Source organism: Pantherophis guttatus, chromosome 2 (assembly GCF_059756535.1).
Source record: "Pantherophis guttatus breed Tessera chromosome 2, ASM5975653v1, whole genome shotgun sequence".
In the NCBI taxonomy this organism is placed as follows: Eukaryota; Metazoa; Chordata; class Lepidosauria; order Squamata; family Colubridae; genus Pantherophis; species Pantherophis guttatus.
The window spans coordinates 40,087,027-40,104,238 of NC_142064.1; the positions used below are offsets into that span (position 1 = coordinate 40,087,027).

The following is a 17,212-nucleotide window of genomic DNA, read 5'->3' on the forward strand; positions in this document are numbered from 1 at the left end:
GCTATATTTGTGGGACCTTGCTAAATGACTAGTAAACTGAAGCCTGAACTAGTAACCTGAATAGAGATCTAGTCCAATTCAATAACTTCCCTGGTGCTGTCCTAAACTTTCTAGGATTGCTGCATCTACGATTGCCAAGAAAGCAAAACAAAACAAAACAAAAACCCTGAGAGTTCATGGGGCTTTGTTTCAGCATATTCAGCTCTTGGAAATTAACAGCACAGATACAACTAGCTTTGATTCATTGTCAAACATTGCCACCAGGTGGCTTAATAATGAAAATTACTATTAAGAATTACTGTTGACAGAAAATATTACTTTTGGCAGTTGTAAAAACTATTTAATAACATATTTAGCCACAAAGCTATTAAGAAAATATGTGGTTTGGAACAGATATTATCCTATATTAAAACAACTTTATCTTTTCAACAGCATGAAACAAAATAATCACATTTTCCTGTCTAACGTGTATGCTCATTATTCAAACATATGACATGCTGTATTCCTTTTCTATTTCCCTTAAATTGAGATTAGGAAAAAAATTGTGGCTAATGTAAAACAAATAATCCAGGATATAAAATGGAAAGCACAGAATTGGGAATACAGAATTTTATCATTCAAAATTCTTTGTGAAAATCCTAACAGAGACACATATTTACTATTATTATCCTACCAGGCAGATTCCAAATACAAAATTGTTATGAAATATGAAGCAAAATTCAGTAGTCAATTGCTATGTGGATGAATCTATATAGGGTTTCTACAATAGGGTTTCTATATTCTACAGTTTGGTTTACCAGTTACCTCTTCTTTAGAAATAAATGAAACCAATTTTAATCAATCTGGTCTAAATTTTAGAGTACATTATTTGTTTGATGTCTAAGGCCTCACTTGACACTTCCTTGTTATCAAGGCAGAAATGAGGTGGGATCAGGACAAAACATACACTGAATTTAATTTAATTTAATTTGAATGTAATTTGTCATACATATCTAATTTAAGTATGGTTAAGTATAGACCCAGGAGGCTGCCTTTTCTGTCATGGCAGCTACTCTTGGGATAATACCACCACTTCCCACTCTGAGAGCTACATGACTCACACCATGCTCATCCTTAAATGCCATTTAAAATATTGGATTTTTTCTCACATGCCTTGGCTTAGATGGATGGATGGGTGTCCTGAATGGTGAGGAATATAAACGTAAGAACTTTTACTATCTGAACTGTCACAGATTTCATTGAGGTGATTATACTGTGTTGCATTAATTTTGTAAAGTCCAATAGGGGCATGCACAATGGCACTGCTTCCCAAATCAACCAATCAATTAATCAATCCAATGATTACCCATCCATCCACTCTCTTTTGTTTGCACTTCACATAAAAATTACAATGTGTGGCAAAATTTGGGAAAGTGGCTCTTGCGACTGCACCAAAGTTTTTTGGGGGGCTGTGGCTATGCAGACTGAAATAGCTTTTACCTGTAGGGTATTCTATTACCTCAGTATTCTATTATTCAGATATCGCATCTGAATAGATGCATAAGTAGAATTTTAGAGCATAAGTAGAATTTTAAGGGTATGTAGAGGGTGCACTCATAGAATAGCTAAAATAGAACATGTGCTTAATTATAAAATGGCCTGAAATAATAGGTATGGCCAGTGTCGATGTATCCATTTAGTAGAAAGCAAAAGATCCCCTGAGAAGATCTTTTAAAAATTTTGTGGGACCTAAAAGTATTGTCTCAAATAAACGCATATGAGAGGCTGTCTTTGCATTCTAATTTCCAACAAAAATAATCTTTTTTAAGAATATCAGGGTAGACACTGGTAAACACAGGAGAAGAGAAGGAATACCTAACCCATATTATGGTAATAAATCATACGGAAGATTCCAGCTACAATCTTTTGCAGCATTTGGACATTATTTTAATAAGCCAATGTTTCATCTAAAACAAGGTTTAATTCTGTTTAATGACATATTTTGGCTTCCTCAACTGAAATCTCAGTTGTATTATGGAAAAAAGCATAAGCAGCACCATTAAAGTACATAAGATAAATATTTAAAAGACTCAGTTGAATTTGAAAAACTTATAAAATAGGGACCATTTATTAGTTTATAATTCTAAAAAGTCAGTGAAATATGACTCCGAAACTCCAAACTTTTTTTTATACAAAGTATAGATTTTGATTAAAGGGACGTGGTGGCTCAGTGGCTAAGATGCTGAGCTTGTCGATCGAAAGGTCGGCAGTTCAGCGGTTCGAATCCCTAGTGCTGTGTAATGGGGTGACCTCCTGTTACTTGTCCCAGCTTCTGCCAACCTAGCAGTTCGAAAGCACGTAAAAAATGCAAGTAGAAAAATAGGGACCACCTTTGGTGGGAAGGTAACAGTGTTCCTTGCACCTTTGGCATTTAGTCATGCCGGCCACATGACTACAGAGACGTCTTCAGACAGCGCTGGCTCTTCGGCTTTGAAACAGAAATGAGCACCACCCCCTAAATCAGGAACGACTAGCACACATGTGCGAGGGGAACCCTCACCTTTACCTATAGATTTTGATTAAATGGATGCAGAATTTAGCAATAATAGAAAGTTCAACCGAAGAAAGGCACTATATATTACATTTAGAGAAAACTGGTATAAAATGTTCTATCACGGATACATTACTTCAGTATCAATTCTAAAATAGATGGATCATTCTCTAAAAATTATTTGAAATGTAATGACCAATTTGGATCATTTTTTATTTTTGGATCTTTTTTTTTTTTTTTCATTTTTAGTGGTATGGTAAAATCCAAAAATTTTGGAAAATAATTTATAATAGAATGAAACAAATGTTTAAAGCTCAATTTCTTTTCCAACATGCAAATTTTTAAATTAAATATGATTAAAACTTACATATCCACAAAGCATATTCAACCAGCTCTGTACATGAAAAGTGCTACATGTTTCCCATTTGAAAGAATGCACAGTTCCTTTTGCATAAGGGCTAATTCAACTCTCGGAACGTTAATAAAAACTATACATTTCTGAAGTAAATCTGACAAAGAAGAAACTTGGAGACCATTTTTGGATTACAATTCTGCATATGGCTTTGTACCACATCTGAAATTTGAGTTCTTCTTAGCTTGAAGTCCTAAATTGTTTGGATGGAAATTTCTGTAATTCTTAATCTTATTTAATGTTTTATACTATGCTGATTATATCAATAATCATTATCACCCACAAAGTAAAAGCAGCTGTGCTAGACCCAAAATGGCCCCTGCAACAAGCAGGAACCTCACACAGGCACAAAAAGCCCAAAAAAACAACTTTCACACTTTACACACACAAAATTCCACATACAGCTTTGTGAGATTTTGTGTGTTTGTGTAGTTAGAGTGAAACACTACAGAAACACACTAAATCTCAGAAAGCTGCACAAATATTATTTTATTTTATTTTTATTTGTATATGAAAACTAAACTAAAACTTTTTGGGCACAAAAAGCCCAAAAAACCAACTTTTACACTTTACACACACACAACACAATACAACTGACTCACCGGTAGTGAAAATTTTTAGATTTCACCCCTGGTTTATACATTTGCTTTTAGTAGCTAAATCTTAACTCGTTTTTATTTTAATAAATTTTATAAATCAACTTAGGGAATAAGTTAAATAAACACAATTTAACACAATTTAATTTCTCATGATGGTAATTTTATATTAATATTAATTATGTTTTAAATGACATATTTGGAAACACTGAAAATCAGTATGATATTCAGTGCCTTACTATCTATTTATGCACAATTAAATTATGCACCATTGAGAACAATTCTTGCTTTATCAAATTCTGGTTTCAGAATTCATCAACAAATCAATCTCAGTTGGCTTGCTTTTGTGGCTACAGGTTTATAAATAATCAAAGTTGTCAGCAGAATCTTTTTCTCTCTTTTTAATTCAGTCTGATGGAGCAGCTTTTCCTATGGGATAGTGAAAAGTTTTATGTTTTATGCTGCCTTTTTTCATTTGCCTCATATGTAATTTTGACTAAATAGCATAAAATGTCAGAATAACTTTACATCTGATATAAGAAATCTATTTACACAACAGCAATAGTGTGGTTTAAATATACTTTGTAAACACATACTTAATCTGTGCTTATTGATGGTCAGAATCTTGGATGGCTTTATTGTACTTAGTTATTTAACAAATTTATATGGATTAACTAGATAAACTCATAAAAGGCAGTTCTGTCAAGGGTTATTAGTCTTCTGATTCAGTGGTCCACCTGGTTGGGTGCAAAAGATGGATGTATCTCCACCTGAGTGTCTCTCTGGGACACCAAGGCCAACCACTGTGAGAGACTAAACATTGGATTGAAGAGGGTCCTCAGCTGATCCAGCAGGCTCTTTTATATTCTTATGTTACATTCCTATTAATATACAAATTAGAATGTCTTTCTAGAACTGAAATTTGAAATCCAAAATTTATCAAAAATTGCAGGTTTATAGGTATCATCTCAGAAGCAAGCCTCAGGTTATTCAAAAGAATCTAAACATTGAGTTATTTATATGGGACCACGGCAGTGGTGGGTTGCACCACCACCACCTGTAGTAAAACTGGTGGGAGGTCCCACCCACCGCCCCAGATGTCATCATAGGCGATCTGCACATGCAAGTGATCCCCGTTGCGAACCGGCAGTAAAGGTAGAACCCACTCCTGGACCACGGTGATTTTTTAAAAGTAAAGCTGAGCTTAAAATTTGTCTTTCCATTTCCACAAGACAATTCAGATGCTCCCAATTTCTTTCACAGCATCCTTACTATCTCAAAACTTTTTCACAGTGACTTGAGGTCAAAACTGTGAAGTACCCAGAGCTAGTACTTCATATGATGTCCATTGGATGTTGAGAATCACTGTGCTCCTTAAATTTAAAATATTGCGTGGTGCCCCAGAAGGATGTCCTGGGGAGTCTTAGCACACAATTTGGGAATTGCAGGTAAAGGCTAATTCAGCAAATTCAAGAATGGAACAAATTTATATTAAGATGCCTGGAAACTAAGGTTTTCCATGAAAAGAAAAGAATGCCCAGGAACTAGGAATTCTTTCTTATAAGTCATGTGGCAACATTCACAACCCTCCACACTCTAATAAAAGTTTTTTAAAGATTGAAACAGTTAAAACGTGTATATATACGCATACACATGTAAGAATGAATGAATGAATGAATATATTTCTGATAGTGGAATAAGAATAAGGAAAAACATGATAAGGGCAAGTCAGACAAAATATTTAGCCCTATTTGCCTCACCTATCCCTCTTGTCAATTTCCTAAAGTTTTTTATTATTATTATTATTATAGGGCAATTTTGAAATACATTCTTTCTATTGTATGCATTGGAGAAATAAAGTAAGAATGGCCCCAGAGGCCAACCTAATCTGTTAGGGTTAGGGTTAGGGTTAGGGTTAATTTCTCATATGAACTGTGACAAATCTTTTAAACCATTTCAAAATGGCAATTAAATCTACAGAGTAAACTCATTTTTTTATTGTTTATCAATCAAATCAGTAGAATATATTCCATATATCATCATATATTGATGGAGGTGAAAAAATATTGGGGGGGGGTTATTTTCATTTCATTTTTCTAAACTCTCTTCAGTGCATGACTTTTGTTATGATGGCACTGAAAAAATATATTTTTGTTCAGTATTTAAGAGCTTTGGGTACCTGATACTTGCTCTGTTCCTTCTAATTCATGTTTTTAAAATTGCTTTTTTAAAAACTTCCTGCAGAGCCCAGGAATGCTTTTTAGTGTCTGCTGCTATTTAAACCTTCTACAAAGTAGTGGTTTTGTAGCCACTATCACTAGGTAAAGCATAGGTTCGTGATTCACCAATTTTATTAATGCTCAGAATGCATTTTGCCAATTGACCTGAGGCACTTTTTTGTTACCTTTTCTTTTTTTTCTTTTGTACCTTCAAGTCAGTTTTTAACCTTGGTGACGAGCGTCTGCAGTTTCTTTGGCAAGTTTTTTTCAGAAATGGATTGCTTTTTTTCTAGGCTGAGAAGATGGTTTGTGGGATTGGAATTCATGGTCTTCCAGTTTCAAGCCTGATCTTGACTTGCTTTAACCACTGCACCACTGCTGGCTTCCTTTCGTTACCTTCCTTTGATATTACTGTTAACATTCTAAGAAAGAGTTTTACATTCTGTCATAAATCTTGTGCAGGATAACCAACAATCTTTCTGTGTGTGTGTGTGTGTGTGTGTGTGTGTGTGCAGGATAACCAACAATCTTTCTGTGTGTGTGTGTGTGTGTGTGTGTGTGTGTGTGTGTGTGTACCCCTATTTATTCACTCTCTTACAAATCCTGTAAGAGAGATGTATGAATAGATGAATGAATGGATATGACAACCCTGAATTTGATTGGAATGTGGGATTGTTTGTATCTTTGGGTATTCTGACATGAATTCAGTTTGATAGAGTTTGGCGCTAAAGGAGGATGGAGCCTTCAGTCAAAACATCATAGCTAGCCAATGAGTCAGGCACATTCAAATGGCTGGCTGACCTGAGGAGGAAGAGAAAAGTCGCTAAGCAACCGGCTCCCATCTTGGTTGGACAATGTGACAGTTCGTTTTGGAAACGTGAGAAACTGAAACTTATATTGGGATGAAAAGCCTGGGAACTTCAGTACTGGCTTTTCACCAGTTAGTGCCAAGATGGTGTATCTAAATAAATTTGTTCTTTGAGAAAACGGAATGCCTCGGAGTGCAATTTGTAATGGATGCATTACTTGGAACCTGACAAGACACACACACACACAATCAATCAATCAATCAATCAATCAATCCATGAAGGGTGAGCTGAAAAGGAAAGACATTGGGAATATCTCCTGCATAAACCTCATTGAATGAATCTGAATTATACAAGTGTACAACAAGATACTGCACAACACCACATTACTACCCCATTAATTTTACATTTGACTTCTGAAGGAAACATTTCCAAAGACAGTGACAACTAATTCCTCAATAAATGAGATCAGTCGATATAACCCACATCCTGCTTCAGTGAGCAACAAAATGACCCTTGATCATAATGGATTCGGATTGCACACTATAAGACACAGCTCTCTCCCACTGTTCTATCTGTAGAGAATAATCGAAAACTGCAAATAGAAATAAATTGCATGAAATCCTGTGTGATTTCTAGGTGCTTTCACATAACTATAAAGGCACCACCTGTCACATTCATTCAAAACTCACTGTCAAAATGCCTGATATAGGATTTGCTTAGAATTATATCTAAATAATATCCTATTGAATATGTCAGTTGTTTGGTTCTATTTTTCATCTTTCAGACAATATTATAGAAGTTATTTCTTTCTCAAAGAACATTTATTTTTTCCTAAATTGTCAAGTTTATGCATTTTGCCATACATAAAAAAATAGTCACTGTACAGTATGTTTGAATGTATTGATTTCATTAGATGAGTAGGTTTTTGTGAAAAAATTAGCATATCATCCATTCCTTCATGTTGCATAATGAGATCCATGACTTGTAACGAATATTCCATTTTTCCCTGCAGAGGCACTCATGGTACTCTCATGCCATAGCTTGAAATTCGCTACCAACACATTTGAAAGAAGTAAAAATTCAGTAGCTCAGTGCTAGGGAAATCTTTACTGGGCTATACCTCTGTTTCAGGAGTGATGCATATTTATATGTGTGGCTCCTACTTTTTCTTTTTCATTGGGGAATCTGGCCCTCTGTCATGTTCCCAATATTTATTCTACAGACTGCATAGAAAACAAGAAAAGTGGGTTGCAATAATTCTTCTTTGGGAACAGCAAGTTCCTCACAAATAGTAATTTGTGAGTCAGAGGTCAAGATTTAAAATCAGTGAATATTCTGTTTCAATTTATAAACTCACCAAGTTACCCAGAAGCCTCACTTTATTAATATATGTTGAGCTTATGTCAGCTGCAACTGTCTTATCTATGAGATTTCAGAGTTTTAGGAGGTGAATAGGGAAAGGCCAATGGAATACGAAGCAGATTTCGAGTGGTGGAAAGAAGTTTTCCAATCTGACAAAAATCAGAAGTTTGTGAAACTGTGTAGGCAATAAAATCCTACACAAAAAGGCATCAAAGAAAGTTTTAGCTAACAAGGGTTGAGCAAGCAAACCTGGCCTGGAAATATATGGCTTATTCTGGAATCCAGAAGCACATGAGAAACAAGGAGCTCAAGAAGACAGCTGGACAGCATTTCAAGAACATGGCTCTTCTACTTTTCAGAAACTAGGGGTTTTAACGAGATATGACATAAATCCTTACAAGATTTGGCAACAATGATGTGCTTGAAGGAAAAAATTGCATCATATTCGTTTGGGAGACACCAAGGCATTTTCAGGTTGAAAGGATTAGCTGGTGACATCACTGTTGCTCAGGACTCCTTTCATGTCCCCAGCAGTTCATCTTGCCCCATGGCAGTATTTGGGTCTCGAACACGGGCTTGCCAATCTCCAATTCAGCATCCTAATCACTTGAGCCATTGTGCTCCTATGATGTGTGAAGTGGCGAAAGGAACAAATATTAATTTATTGGAAAAATTAGGAAGTTCACAAAACGCTCCTTTAAAAGGCAGGGGAACATACAGTAATAGTCCATTTCAACCCACTGTGAATCAAACAGAAATGGATGGAAGAGGCACAGAAACTATTAACATACAAAACTATTCAGAAATTTGAAAAATGATTTGTAGTGTGGCAAGCAGAAAGTGAGCCATTGAAATTATTACCAATCCATTTCAGGACTCTTTATGAAAAGTTGGCTTCATTCTTCCTATTTTTCATTTTCCTCTTCTTCAAAATAAAGTCAAAGAGAAATTGGACTTACAATACCCCGCAGAGACACATGCCATTGACCACCACACTTTTCACTTCAGATGACTTCAGCACCAGAGATCTAGAGTTGCCAGATGTCCACTATTTGAGCGGACAGTCCACTTTTTTCACATTATGTTCACTATTTTTTTTCACAAAATAGTGGACATTTTTTTTATTCAAAAGCTTTATGATGAAATGGTACGTAATCTAAAACTGTACAGTCTAAGAGAATAAGGATAGGAGAATCGCGTTTTGTATTTTTTTCATAAGTTAGAATGAGACAAAGATCGAATATCCATTGAACTCGATTCTCCGAAAAAATTAATGATGAGATTAAAATAAAATTATAAAATTATGTACAGTTCACATTTTTAAAATGTATTGTAGCTTGTGTCGACTGACCTAAAATGGCATCGAGTGATGAGAGTGACAGCGGCGAGATTTTGAATTCTTTAAAATGAAAGAGAGGAGTATGCAAATACACCAAAGACTGGGAAGCTACTTTTGCATGGATTACCAACAACGAAACCGACAGAACAAATACGATGGCCTACTGTAAATTGTGTCAGAAATCGTTCACAATTGAATATAATGGTATAAAAGCTATCACACAGCATGCAAGCACAAAAAATCATTTAGATAAGGAGAAAATAGCTTCCAGCAACAAGCGAATCAATTCGTTTTTCATTGTTAAAGACTCCTCTTTCAGTGAGAAAGTGACTGTAGCTGAAATGGCTGAAACTTACCATGGGATCAAACACCATATTTCTTTCCTGGCTCAAGATTGCGGTATTAAGTTAATGAAGCAAATTTTTGATGATTCAGAAATTGTAGAAAAGATGTCTTGTGGAAGAACCAAATCATCAGCTATTGTCAATGAGGTTTTGTATCCTTTTTCTATTGAGTTGGTTCTCAATGATCTTAAAACTGGAATTCCATTTTCTGTCTCCACTGATGCATCAAACAAGGGAAATCGCAAAATGTATCCCGTTGTTGCACAATATTTTACTTGTGAGGAAGGACTGTGTGTGAAAATTTTAGACTTTTATGAGGATTCTTTCGAAGATTCTACATCAATAAAAAATCAGCTGTGTCGAGTTCTTAGTGATAACGAATTGGAAATAAATAATGTTTCAGCTTACTTAGTAGATAATGCATTAGTCAATTATGGAGTGAACAAATCTGTTTACCAAAAATTATTGCTGGAAAATGACAATATTGTCGCTGCTCATTGCAATAATCACATTTTATACAACAGCCCAAAAAATGCATTAAAGCAGTTATCTTTTGATATCGAAAATGTAGTGCTGAATGTTTTTGCCGAATTTTCGAATTCTGCGAAGAAACGAGAAGAGTTGAAATCATTTTTTGAGTTTTGCGAGTCAGAATTCCATGAAGTTTTGCGCCATGTTCCAACACGTTGGTTAAGTTTGTTTAAAGTGGTCAAAAGACTTCTTTTAAACTGGATACCTCTAAAATCGTATTTTATTTCTCTTGGATCTGATGAGTGCCATAAGGTTATCTGGAATCTTATTTCGGATCAGGAAAATGAACTCGCAAAGGACGATGAACCAACAATTTCAGAATTGTATTTATATTTCACGCACTTCTTCATGTCAATAATGCAAGACACCCTACTGAAGCTGGAAAGCAAGAAAATTCTTGCATGTGATCTTCACATTATCATGTGTAAGCTGCGTGATTCTTTACAAAAAAAATACGATGAGCAGTTTTTTGGAATGAAAGTTTTATTTGCCTTACGTAAAAAACATTTGCCTGAGAATGCCGTGCAAAAGTTCAAGAAAGAAGCCATCAACGTGTATCAAAGAGCCATTGCGTACCTAGAAAAGTGGTATAATTTCACCTATTCAGTATATGCGACGCTAAATTGTTTCAATCTAATTGATTGCAATAATCCTCCAACTTTAGAAGAAATGACGAACATCTGGTTATTATCACCATGGCGAGAAGAACTTCCACCCAACACTCTCTTCGATGAAATTTCTGCCTTAGAAGAAGTTTATGTTCATCTGCAGGGCGATTCATCCCTTGATAAGTGGACGTACTTTTTCAAGAAAGAGCCAGCTCCGAGTTTACTGAAACTGTTCCAGTATTGTGCATCAATTCCAGTATCAAATGCAAACGTTGAACGAATTTTCAGCGTCATGGAAATTTGTGGACTGACGAACGTAACCGACTGCTTGTACCATCAGTTCGAAGTGAACTTTGTATATTTTTTAATATTTCTCAACGTCGTACTGAGACTTATTCCTTAAACACAAAGAATTGATCAAAGCTGCGCAGTCAAATAAAAAATACACACGACAGCAAAGTAAAATGTAATTTAATATTTTACATATTATTATAATATATTTGATGTTTTGAATTTTAAGTAAAGTTTTGAAGTGATTATATTAATACTTGTTAAAATGTTTGTAAGAAAATATATAATTTAATTGTAAAAATTTTTTTTATTTTTTTACTACTTAACATCCCCCCCTCCCGTTTGTCCGCTATTTTTTGGAAGCAGACCTGGCAACCCTAGAGATCACTGTGCAGCAATAAAGGCCAAGGGGTCAATGAAGAATTTGTACTATACTGAGTACATAAGAAGTACTGCTTGAAGAAATATTGTAAGATAATTAAGAAAGCAAGTCTAAATAAAAGGAAAAATTCATTGATTAATAATCAATTCATAATTCTTAAAATTGTTATTTCCCCATTACATTTAATGCAAAGATTATCAATGCAAATGAAAAGCTGAAAATTGATTCTGGGGGTTCACAAGGATTAAAAGAGTTTTTAATATTATTGTTGCACAGCCAGTTCTCCTACAAGGCTCTAATTTGAATCTTAAGTTTCTGGTTTTTGTTTACTCCAACAAGTTGTTGGTTTTCCTTTTAATTTTTTTTAACGTACATATTTTAATTTTCAGGTGGGATGGGTTTGTTGTTGGTACATCTTTTTTTTTACAGATAATTGTGAGGATTTAAATTTAAATTTTTAATTTAGTTCATTTTGTAATCAATTCCATGCCTATCTTTTTTAAAAAGATGCCTTTAAGATATCAAAAAAGATAAAACAAGCAAAAATTATAAGAAATTGTGTTGGGGTGTGTCTTTGGTTAGCATGGATATCGATTTTTATTATGTTGAATATTTTAGGTTCAACATATTTCTACTTAAAGTTTTGTTTAAGTGCAACATAAAAATATAATCACTATCTCAAGCAGGAAGATCCCACATTTTGGGCTCAAATCAATAACTGGTACAGATTATTTTCCTTTTATTTTTAATTCAAAACTGGAACTGAAATTGATGAACTATGATTTACTTAAGCTTATTTTAGAAGTTTGTGGGTGAACTAGAATTTAAATTCAAGCTTTCCAGATATAATCAAATTTGCATTTATCATACACTTTTCAAATTGAAATGTTAACTTTGTATTGACAATGCAAATGTAGAAAACTTCTAGGTAATCAAAAATCGGACTGATATGAAGTGCGAGCCAATACATCCTATGGGTTTTATAGAATGGTACATTCCCATCACATGCCAAAAACCATCTTAATTTTATTTTATTGGAGCTCCAGGGTTTTTTTTAATGTGCAGCCCTGTGCAAGCAAGATTAATTTGGTTCTAAAATAAACTTCTACTTTCTCTTCTTCTGTCCTTGCTTAGAAAATAATTTCTGAACTTTCAGTAGTATGCTGTGAGTTATTAGAACTGACATGTAATTTCATTCGTTTCTGCAGTCCCTCTGTATCAATCTGCTATAAAGAGCTAGAAGTGGAGATACTCAAAGTGAGGCTATGAATGTCAGTGGGTAGAAGGCTTCTGAAATGCAATTTCTCTCATCTGGGTCTCTACCTTGACCTGTGCTGTCCAAATCCTAATTGCTGCCTTCTTGTCATTGTGATTCAGACTTAAAGCAAAATTATCTGTCATTTTATTTTAGGAATCTGTTCCCAAGACTGCTTTACAGGACCAGTCTTTAATTTTCATTCTCATTTTTGTCTGTGAAGGATCTGGTAAACAGTTGATCCCACTGGACTTCTGAACCCATGTAAGATTTTTACCCAAAATTCTTCAGCCTTTTCTTGAAAGACAAATTCTAAAACTAAGTGATACATGGTACATATTATAACACTTAGATTAGATTATGCTGTTCTTTTGACACTCCCTATATAGTCTTATTGTTTGCTTGCTTTTTCCAAAATAAAATATATTATTTCTTTTGCTATCACAGACAGCCTTTTCTAATTCAGCACCATCTAGATATGTTTGACTACATCTTCCATTATTGTTAGCCAAATGCCATGTTGGCTGAGATTGATAGGAGATAAACCAATTCATGTTGAAGGTATAAATTAAGGGTTACCTAACTCTGATGAACATGAAGCTGGAAATGTTAGTTCAGGTTTACTTAATTCAAAATGGTTATGTCATAAATTCCAACCTCCTAGAATTAGCTGACTAAACATAGACTATCCTTCCATCAACAATTACATCATGTCAAACTAAAAAGAAGCCACTATGTACAAAAAAGCATGAACTTTTCAAGTTCTTTCAAATCACTGCTAGCTTTGAAAAACGACTGTATCTTAAAAACAACATGGCATCTACTTTATTTTTGCATCTTAGAATCAACAACATTGAACTATAGTAACATTTAAACATTTAGTAAAATATGAACTCATAATCATATTATCTATTCTAATATTATAATTATATTAATATATTATCTAGAGATGACAGACTTTTAATTTTAAAATAAAGAAATAAACAAACACATATTCATTCATTAGAAATTCATCTAATAGAAATAATTGAGTCCCAATATTTTTCAATGTAGGCATACATGAAATAAGTTAGTAGTTGGTAAATTAGTATATAATGAGATAAAAGGGGGGAAAAGCTTTATTCTGATGAGGAATACTGCACTCACTTGGAATTAGTTTTCTTTTTCCAGTTGAGGGAAAACATTCATCTGATGTTGAGAAACTTCAAAAGAGGGTTTTATATATAAAAATTCTAATTCTTTCTTGCCGATCAAGAACTGGTCTAAATTATTCTAATAAATTCTCTTTTTAAAATTAAAAATACCATGGCAAGAAAAACAAGCTATAATCCATTCTTACTCCTACATGGCAGGAAATAACTAGCAAACATTCTCAGACACTCTGGTATATGGAGTTTTATGAGACAGGGCATTCACTCATAATACAAAAATTTAAAACAGAAAAAGTTTAAAAGTGTACATTAAATATTATAAAAAATACTAACATTTACAAACCAAAATATAACTCAGTTAGTAAATCAAGGACTTTTTTTCCTGATTGCCCTGCCTATCATTAATTAAAAGATTTAGCTGTGAGTAGAGATGAGAGGAATACATTTTCTTTATGCTGAAATAGCTTTTCTCTTGCTGCTGGGCCTGCCCGCAGTCTCACGTTTCATGTACAAACTAGACTGCAGGAAATGCTTTGAGGTCTGTGATCTGTCTGTCTGAGGTATTCTAGTCAAGACAAATATCAGCTCTAAATTTATCAGATTTCTTTATCAGGAACTGAGTACTACTAAAAACAATACAGTATACACAATTATATTACATTGGTTGTTAAATAGTCCTTTTCAATTTGGATTTGAGAAACTAATAGCTAACCCATACCAACTTGAAAGACTATTGCAGATAGCTGTTTTTAAATAAAAAAAAACTTGGTTTGTCTTTTACTAATTACTGAAATTATTTAAAAGAAGAGAGATAGTCATTTATTTTGTTACTGACTGAGATGGACTGCTAGAATGAACACACTTGCAAATGTATTTTGGTACAGCTCTGTTTGCTTTTGCTATTACTCTCATCCACTGCCATTTTCTTGCATGCCATACCTGATGCTGATTGCTATTGGGACGAATGAGTTTCACTGAAGCAATCAGAAAGGCTACAACAGGTCAAATAGCTACAACAGTCTGAAGAAGCAGTTACAATTGCCTGCAGTTCAATTACTTTTGTCCGGAGACTGTGAAAGCCATTCTAAAACCTTTAGGGTGGGGTTTTTTTTTTTTTTTCTCTGCAAAGTACTTCATGGTTGATTTGGTGGCAGGTCTTTTCAGATCATCATGTTGCTGAAATATCCAATCACTTTTCAGCATGAATTTCTTCACTGACTGTGGGACATTAATAGAACAGTGGACAGCCAGTCTTAGCCTGCTGGAAAGCTATAAAACTTGGCTTTTCCATCAGGTGTTATAGACTGGCACTGCCTATTCAACAGATAGATTATCCTAAAATTCATCATCTAAAGCAGTATTTCTCAAACTTTTAAGATGTGTGGATTTCAACTCCCAGAATTCTCCCGCCAGCAACTTTTTCTAGAATTTGAAGTTCACGCATCTTAATTTGGCAAGTGTTAAAAACACTGATTGCACGCATGCAAATGAAAAATTTGATAACTTGGCACATTTTGAAGCGATGTGCTTTGTACCGATAAATATAGAAACATCTGCAGGAATCAAATTTGCTGAGAGCAGTTGTGGTTTAAGTTCTTCGTGGTTTCTTTCAAATATACAATTTGATGAAGGCTTCTAAACTTTTGCATACAACTCTACATCTGTGCAAGCCAAATACAGGTTTAAAACGAAGATTTAACTCTCAAAATTACTTCTCCAGATGCAGGGAAAAAAATCATAGCCCACTACACTTGTATGATAAATTAAAGCACATTTGTTGTATTTTAGGTTGATATGTAACTAAAATTATTTATACTTGTTATCAAATATAAATTTTTTATACTTGCCATCTTCTCTCTTTTCTGGACTATTTTTTCTTTTAATTCTTTTTTTTTAGTTTTATTTTTATTGTTTAAATTGTAAATATACAATAAAACTATAAAAATAACTATGCACATTTCTATATTGCACTAATAAAGTGCTTTTTACCAAGGAAATGGATTTCAACAGGAAGGATGTGTAATTTTATCAGTACATTTTCTTTACATAGAACCAGAGGTAAAATGCTACCGATTCGGACCGGTTCTTCTGAAGTGGTGGTAAAAAATGCTACCAGTTCGGTCGAACCAGTATTTCCAATGATCAGCTGTGACGCGCAATTTATATTTGCTAGAATTGTTGGATTTTCTGCTTTCTAGCTAATCTAAATCGCGAGGCACAGTGGATTTCCCCCCCCCTCACTGTTCTACTTACCTTTGCAGACTCAGAAGGTTTCAAAATATTCCTTTTTTAGCTCTGAGCGGGTGTGCCTCAAGTGCTCATGCACGTGTGAAGCATGCACTCGGTAGCAGACTCATAGAACCGTAGCAGACTTCAGAGGATTTCACTGCTGTATAGAACCATGTTGGAAGCATTTTCTTTTCTGCTATCACTTTATATCACTTTATTTATAGCTGGTATAGAATCACAATATAATATCCCAGTTGGATTTTAACAATATTTTAAATAGTAGTGTTCACTGGAGTTGGGTGGCTAGTAATTCGTTATTAATATATCTCTAATTAACACTTCCTAGAGAGCTTAGGGCAGAGTATTGAATAATTACAATAAACAAAGCAATAAAAAAGATATCCTCTTACTATTTGCAAATGCTCATGTGGTCATAACCAATTATATTTTCAGTCAATAACTAAATCTAGATAGCGTCAGTCATACTTTCCTGAGGAGAGTTCCATGACTGGCGTGCTGGAATTGAAAAAAAACCCTAGTCCAGATAATCACACGATACACCATAGCAACAGACCTGACGCAAATTGGTCCCAGGCTAATTTTACTGCAGTCTTGCTGGAGAATTTTAACTACTTGGATTCTAAACTACCTAGTGCCTTATAGAGTAATAACAGCATTTTGAAATGTTCCTAATAACTCATTTAAGAATTCTTTAAGAATTGGTGTTACATAATTCCCATAGTAGTAAATGTGGCAGGCCTAAAGGCCCAATACAAAAGATGGCTTCCAGGCCTGACATCTATTCTACATATGTTTGATATCTTTATAAGTTACAGATTATTCTAGTTCGTATTCTGAATAGCACTATATGGAACACAAGTGTACGAATTATAAAAATTATTTGCACTAATAGTAAATTTCTATTTTAGCAACCTATTATGTCAAACTCGCCATTTAGCTCCTATAAGAGGACTTACTTTGATTTTCTACCAAACTTATGGTTATCTTGATTCACGAAGGATAGGACACAAGACTATTGTATTTATGTTTTGACATGGAGCTGAGATACTGGCCTGCCTTCAGAACTGTTAAATCTCTTACTTGGTTTGAGCATTGCTGGAGCAATAATTTCTTATGCCTTTTATATTTCTGAG

At 34.3% G+C, this 17,212-nt stretch overlaps 1 long non-coding RNA gene across 2 annotated transcripts in view; it reads right to left on the minus strand.

Moving 5' to 3' along the window:
* LOC148115086 (uncharacterized) overlaps window positions 1–17,212 on the minus strand; it is a 93,389-nt gene that overhangs the window by 51,997 nt on the left and 24,180 nt on the right. The window contains exon 3 of one of the 2 annotated variants that reach the window (XR_015732118.1): window positions 8,426–8,551. The exons of the other annotated variant lie outside the window; for it this stretch is intronic. This is a non-coding gene — a long non-coding RNA (uncharacterized LOC148115086). Of the gene's footprint in view, window positions 1–8,425; window positions 8,552–17,212 lie in introns of those variants that run through there. 2 annotated transcript variants of the gene reach the window in all.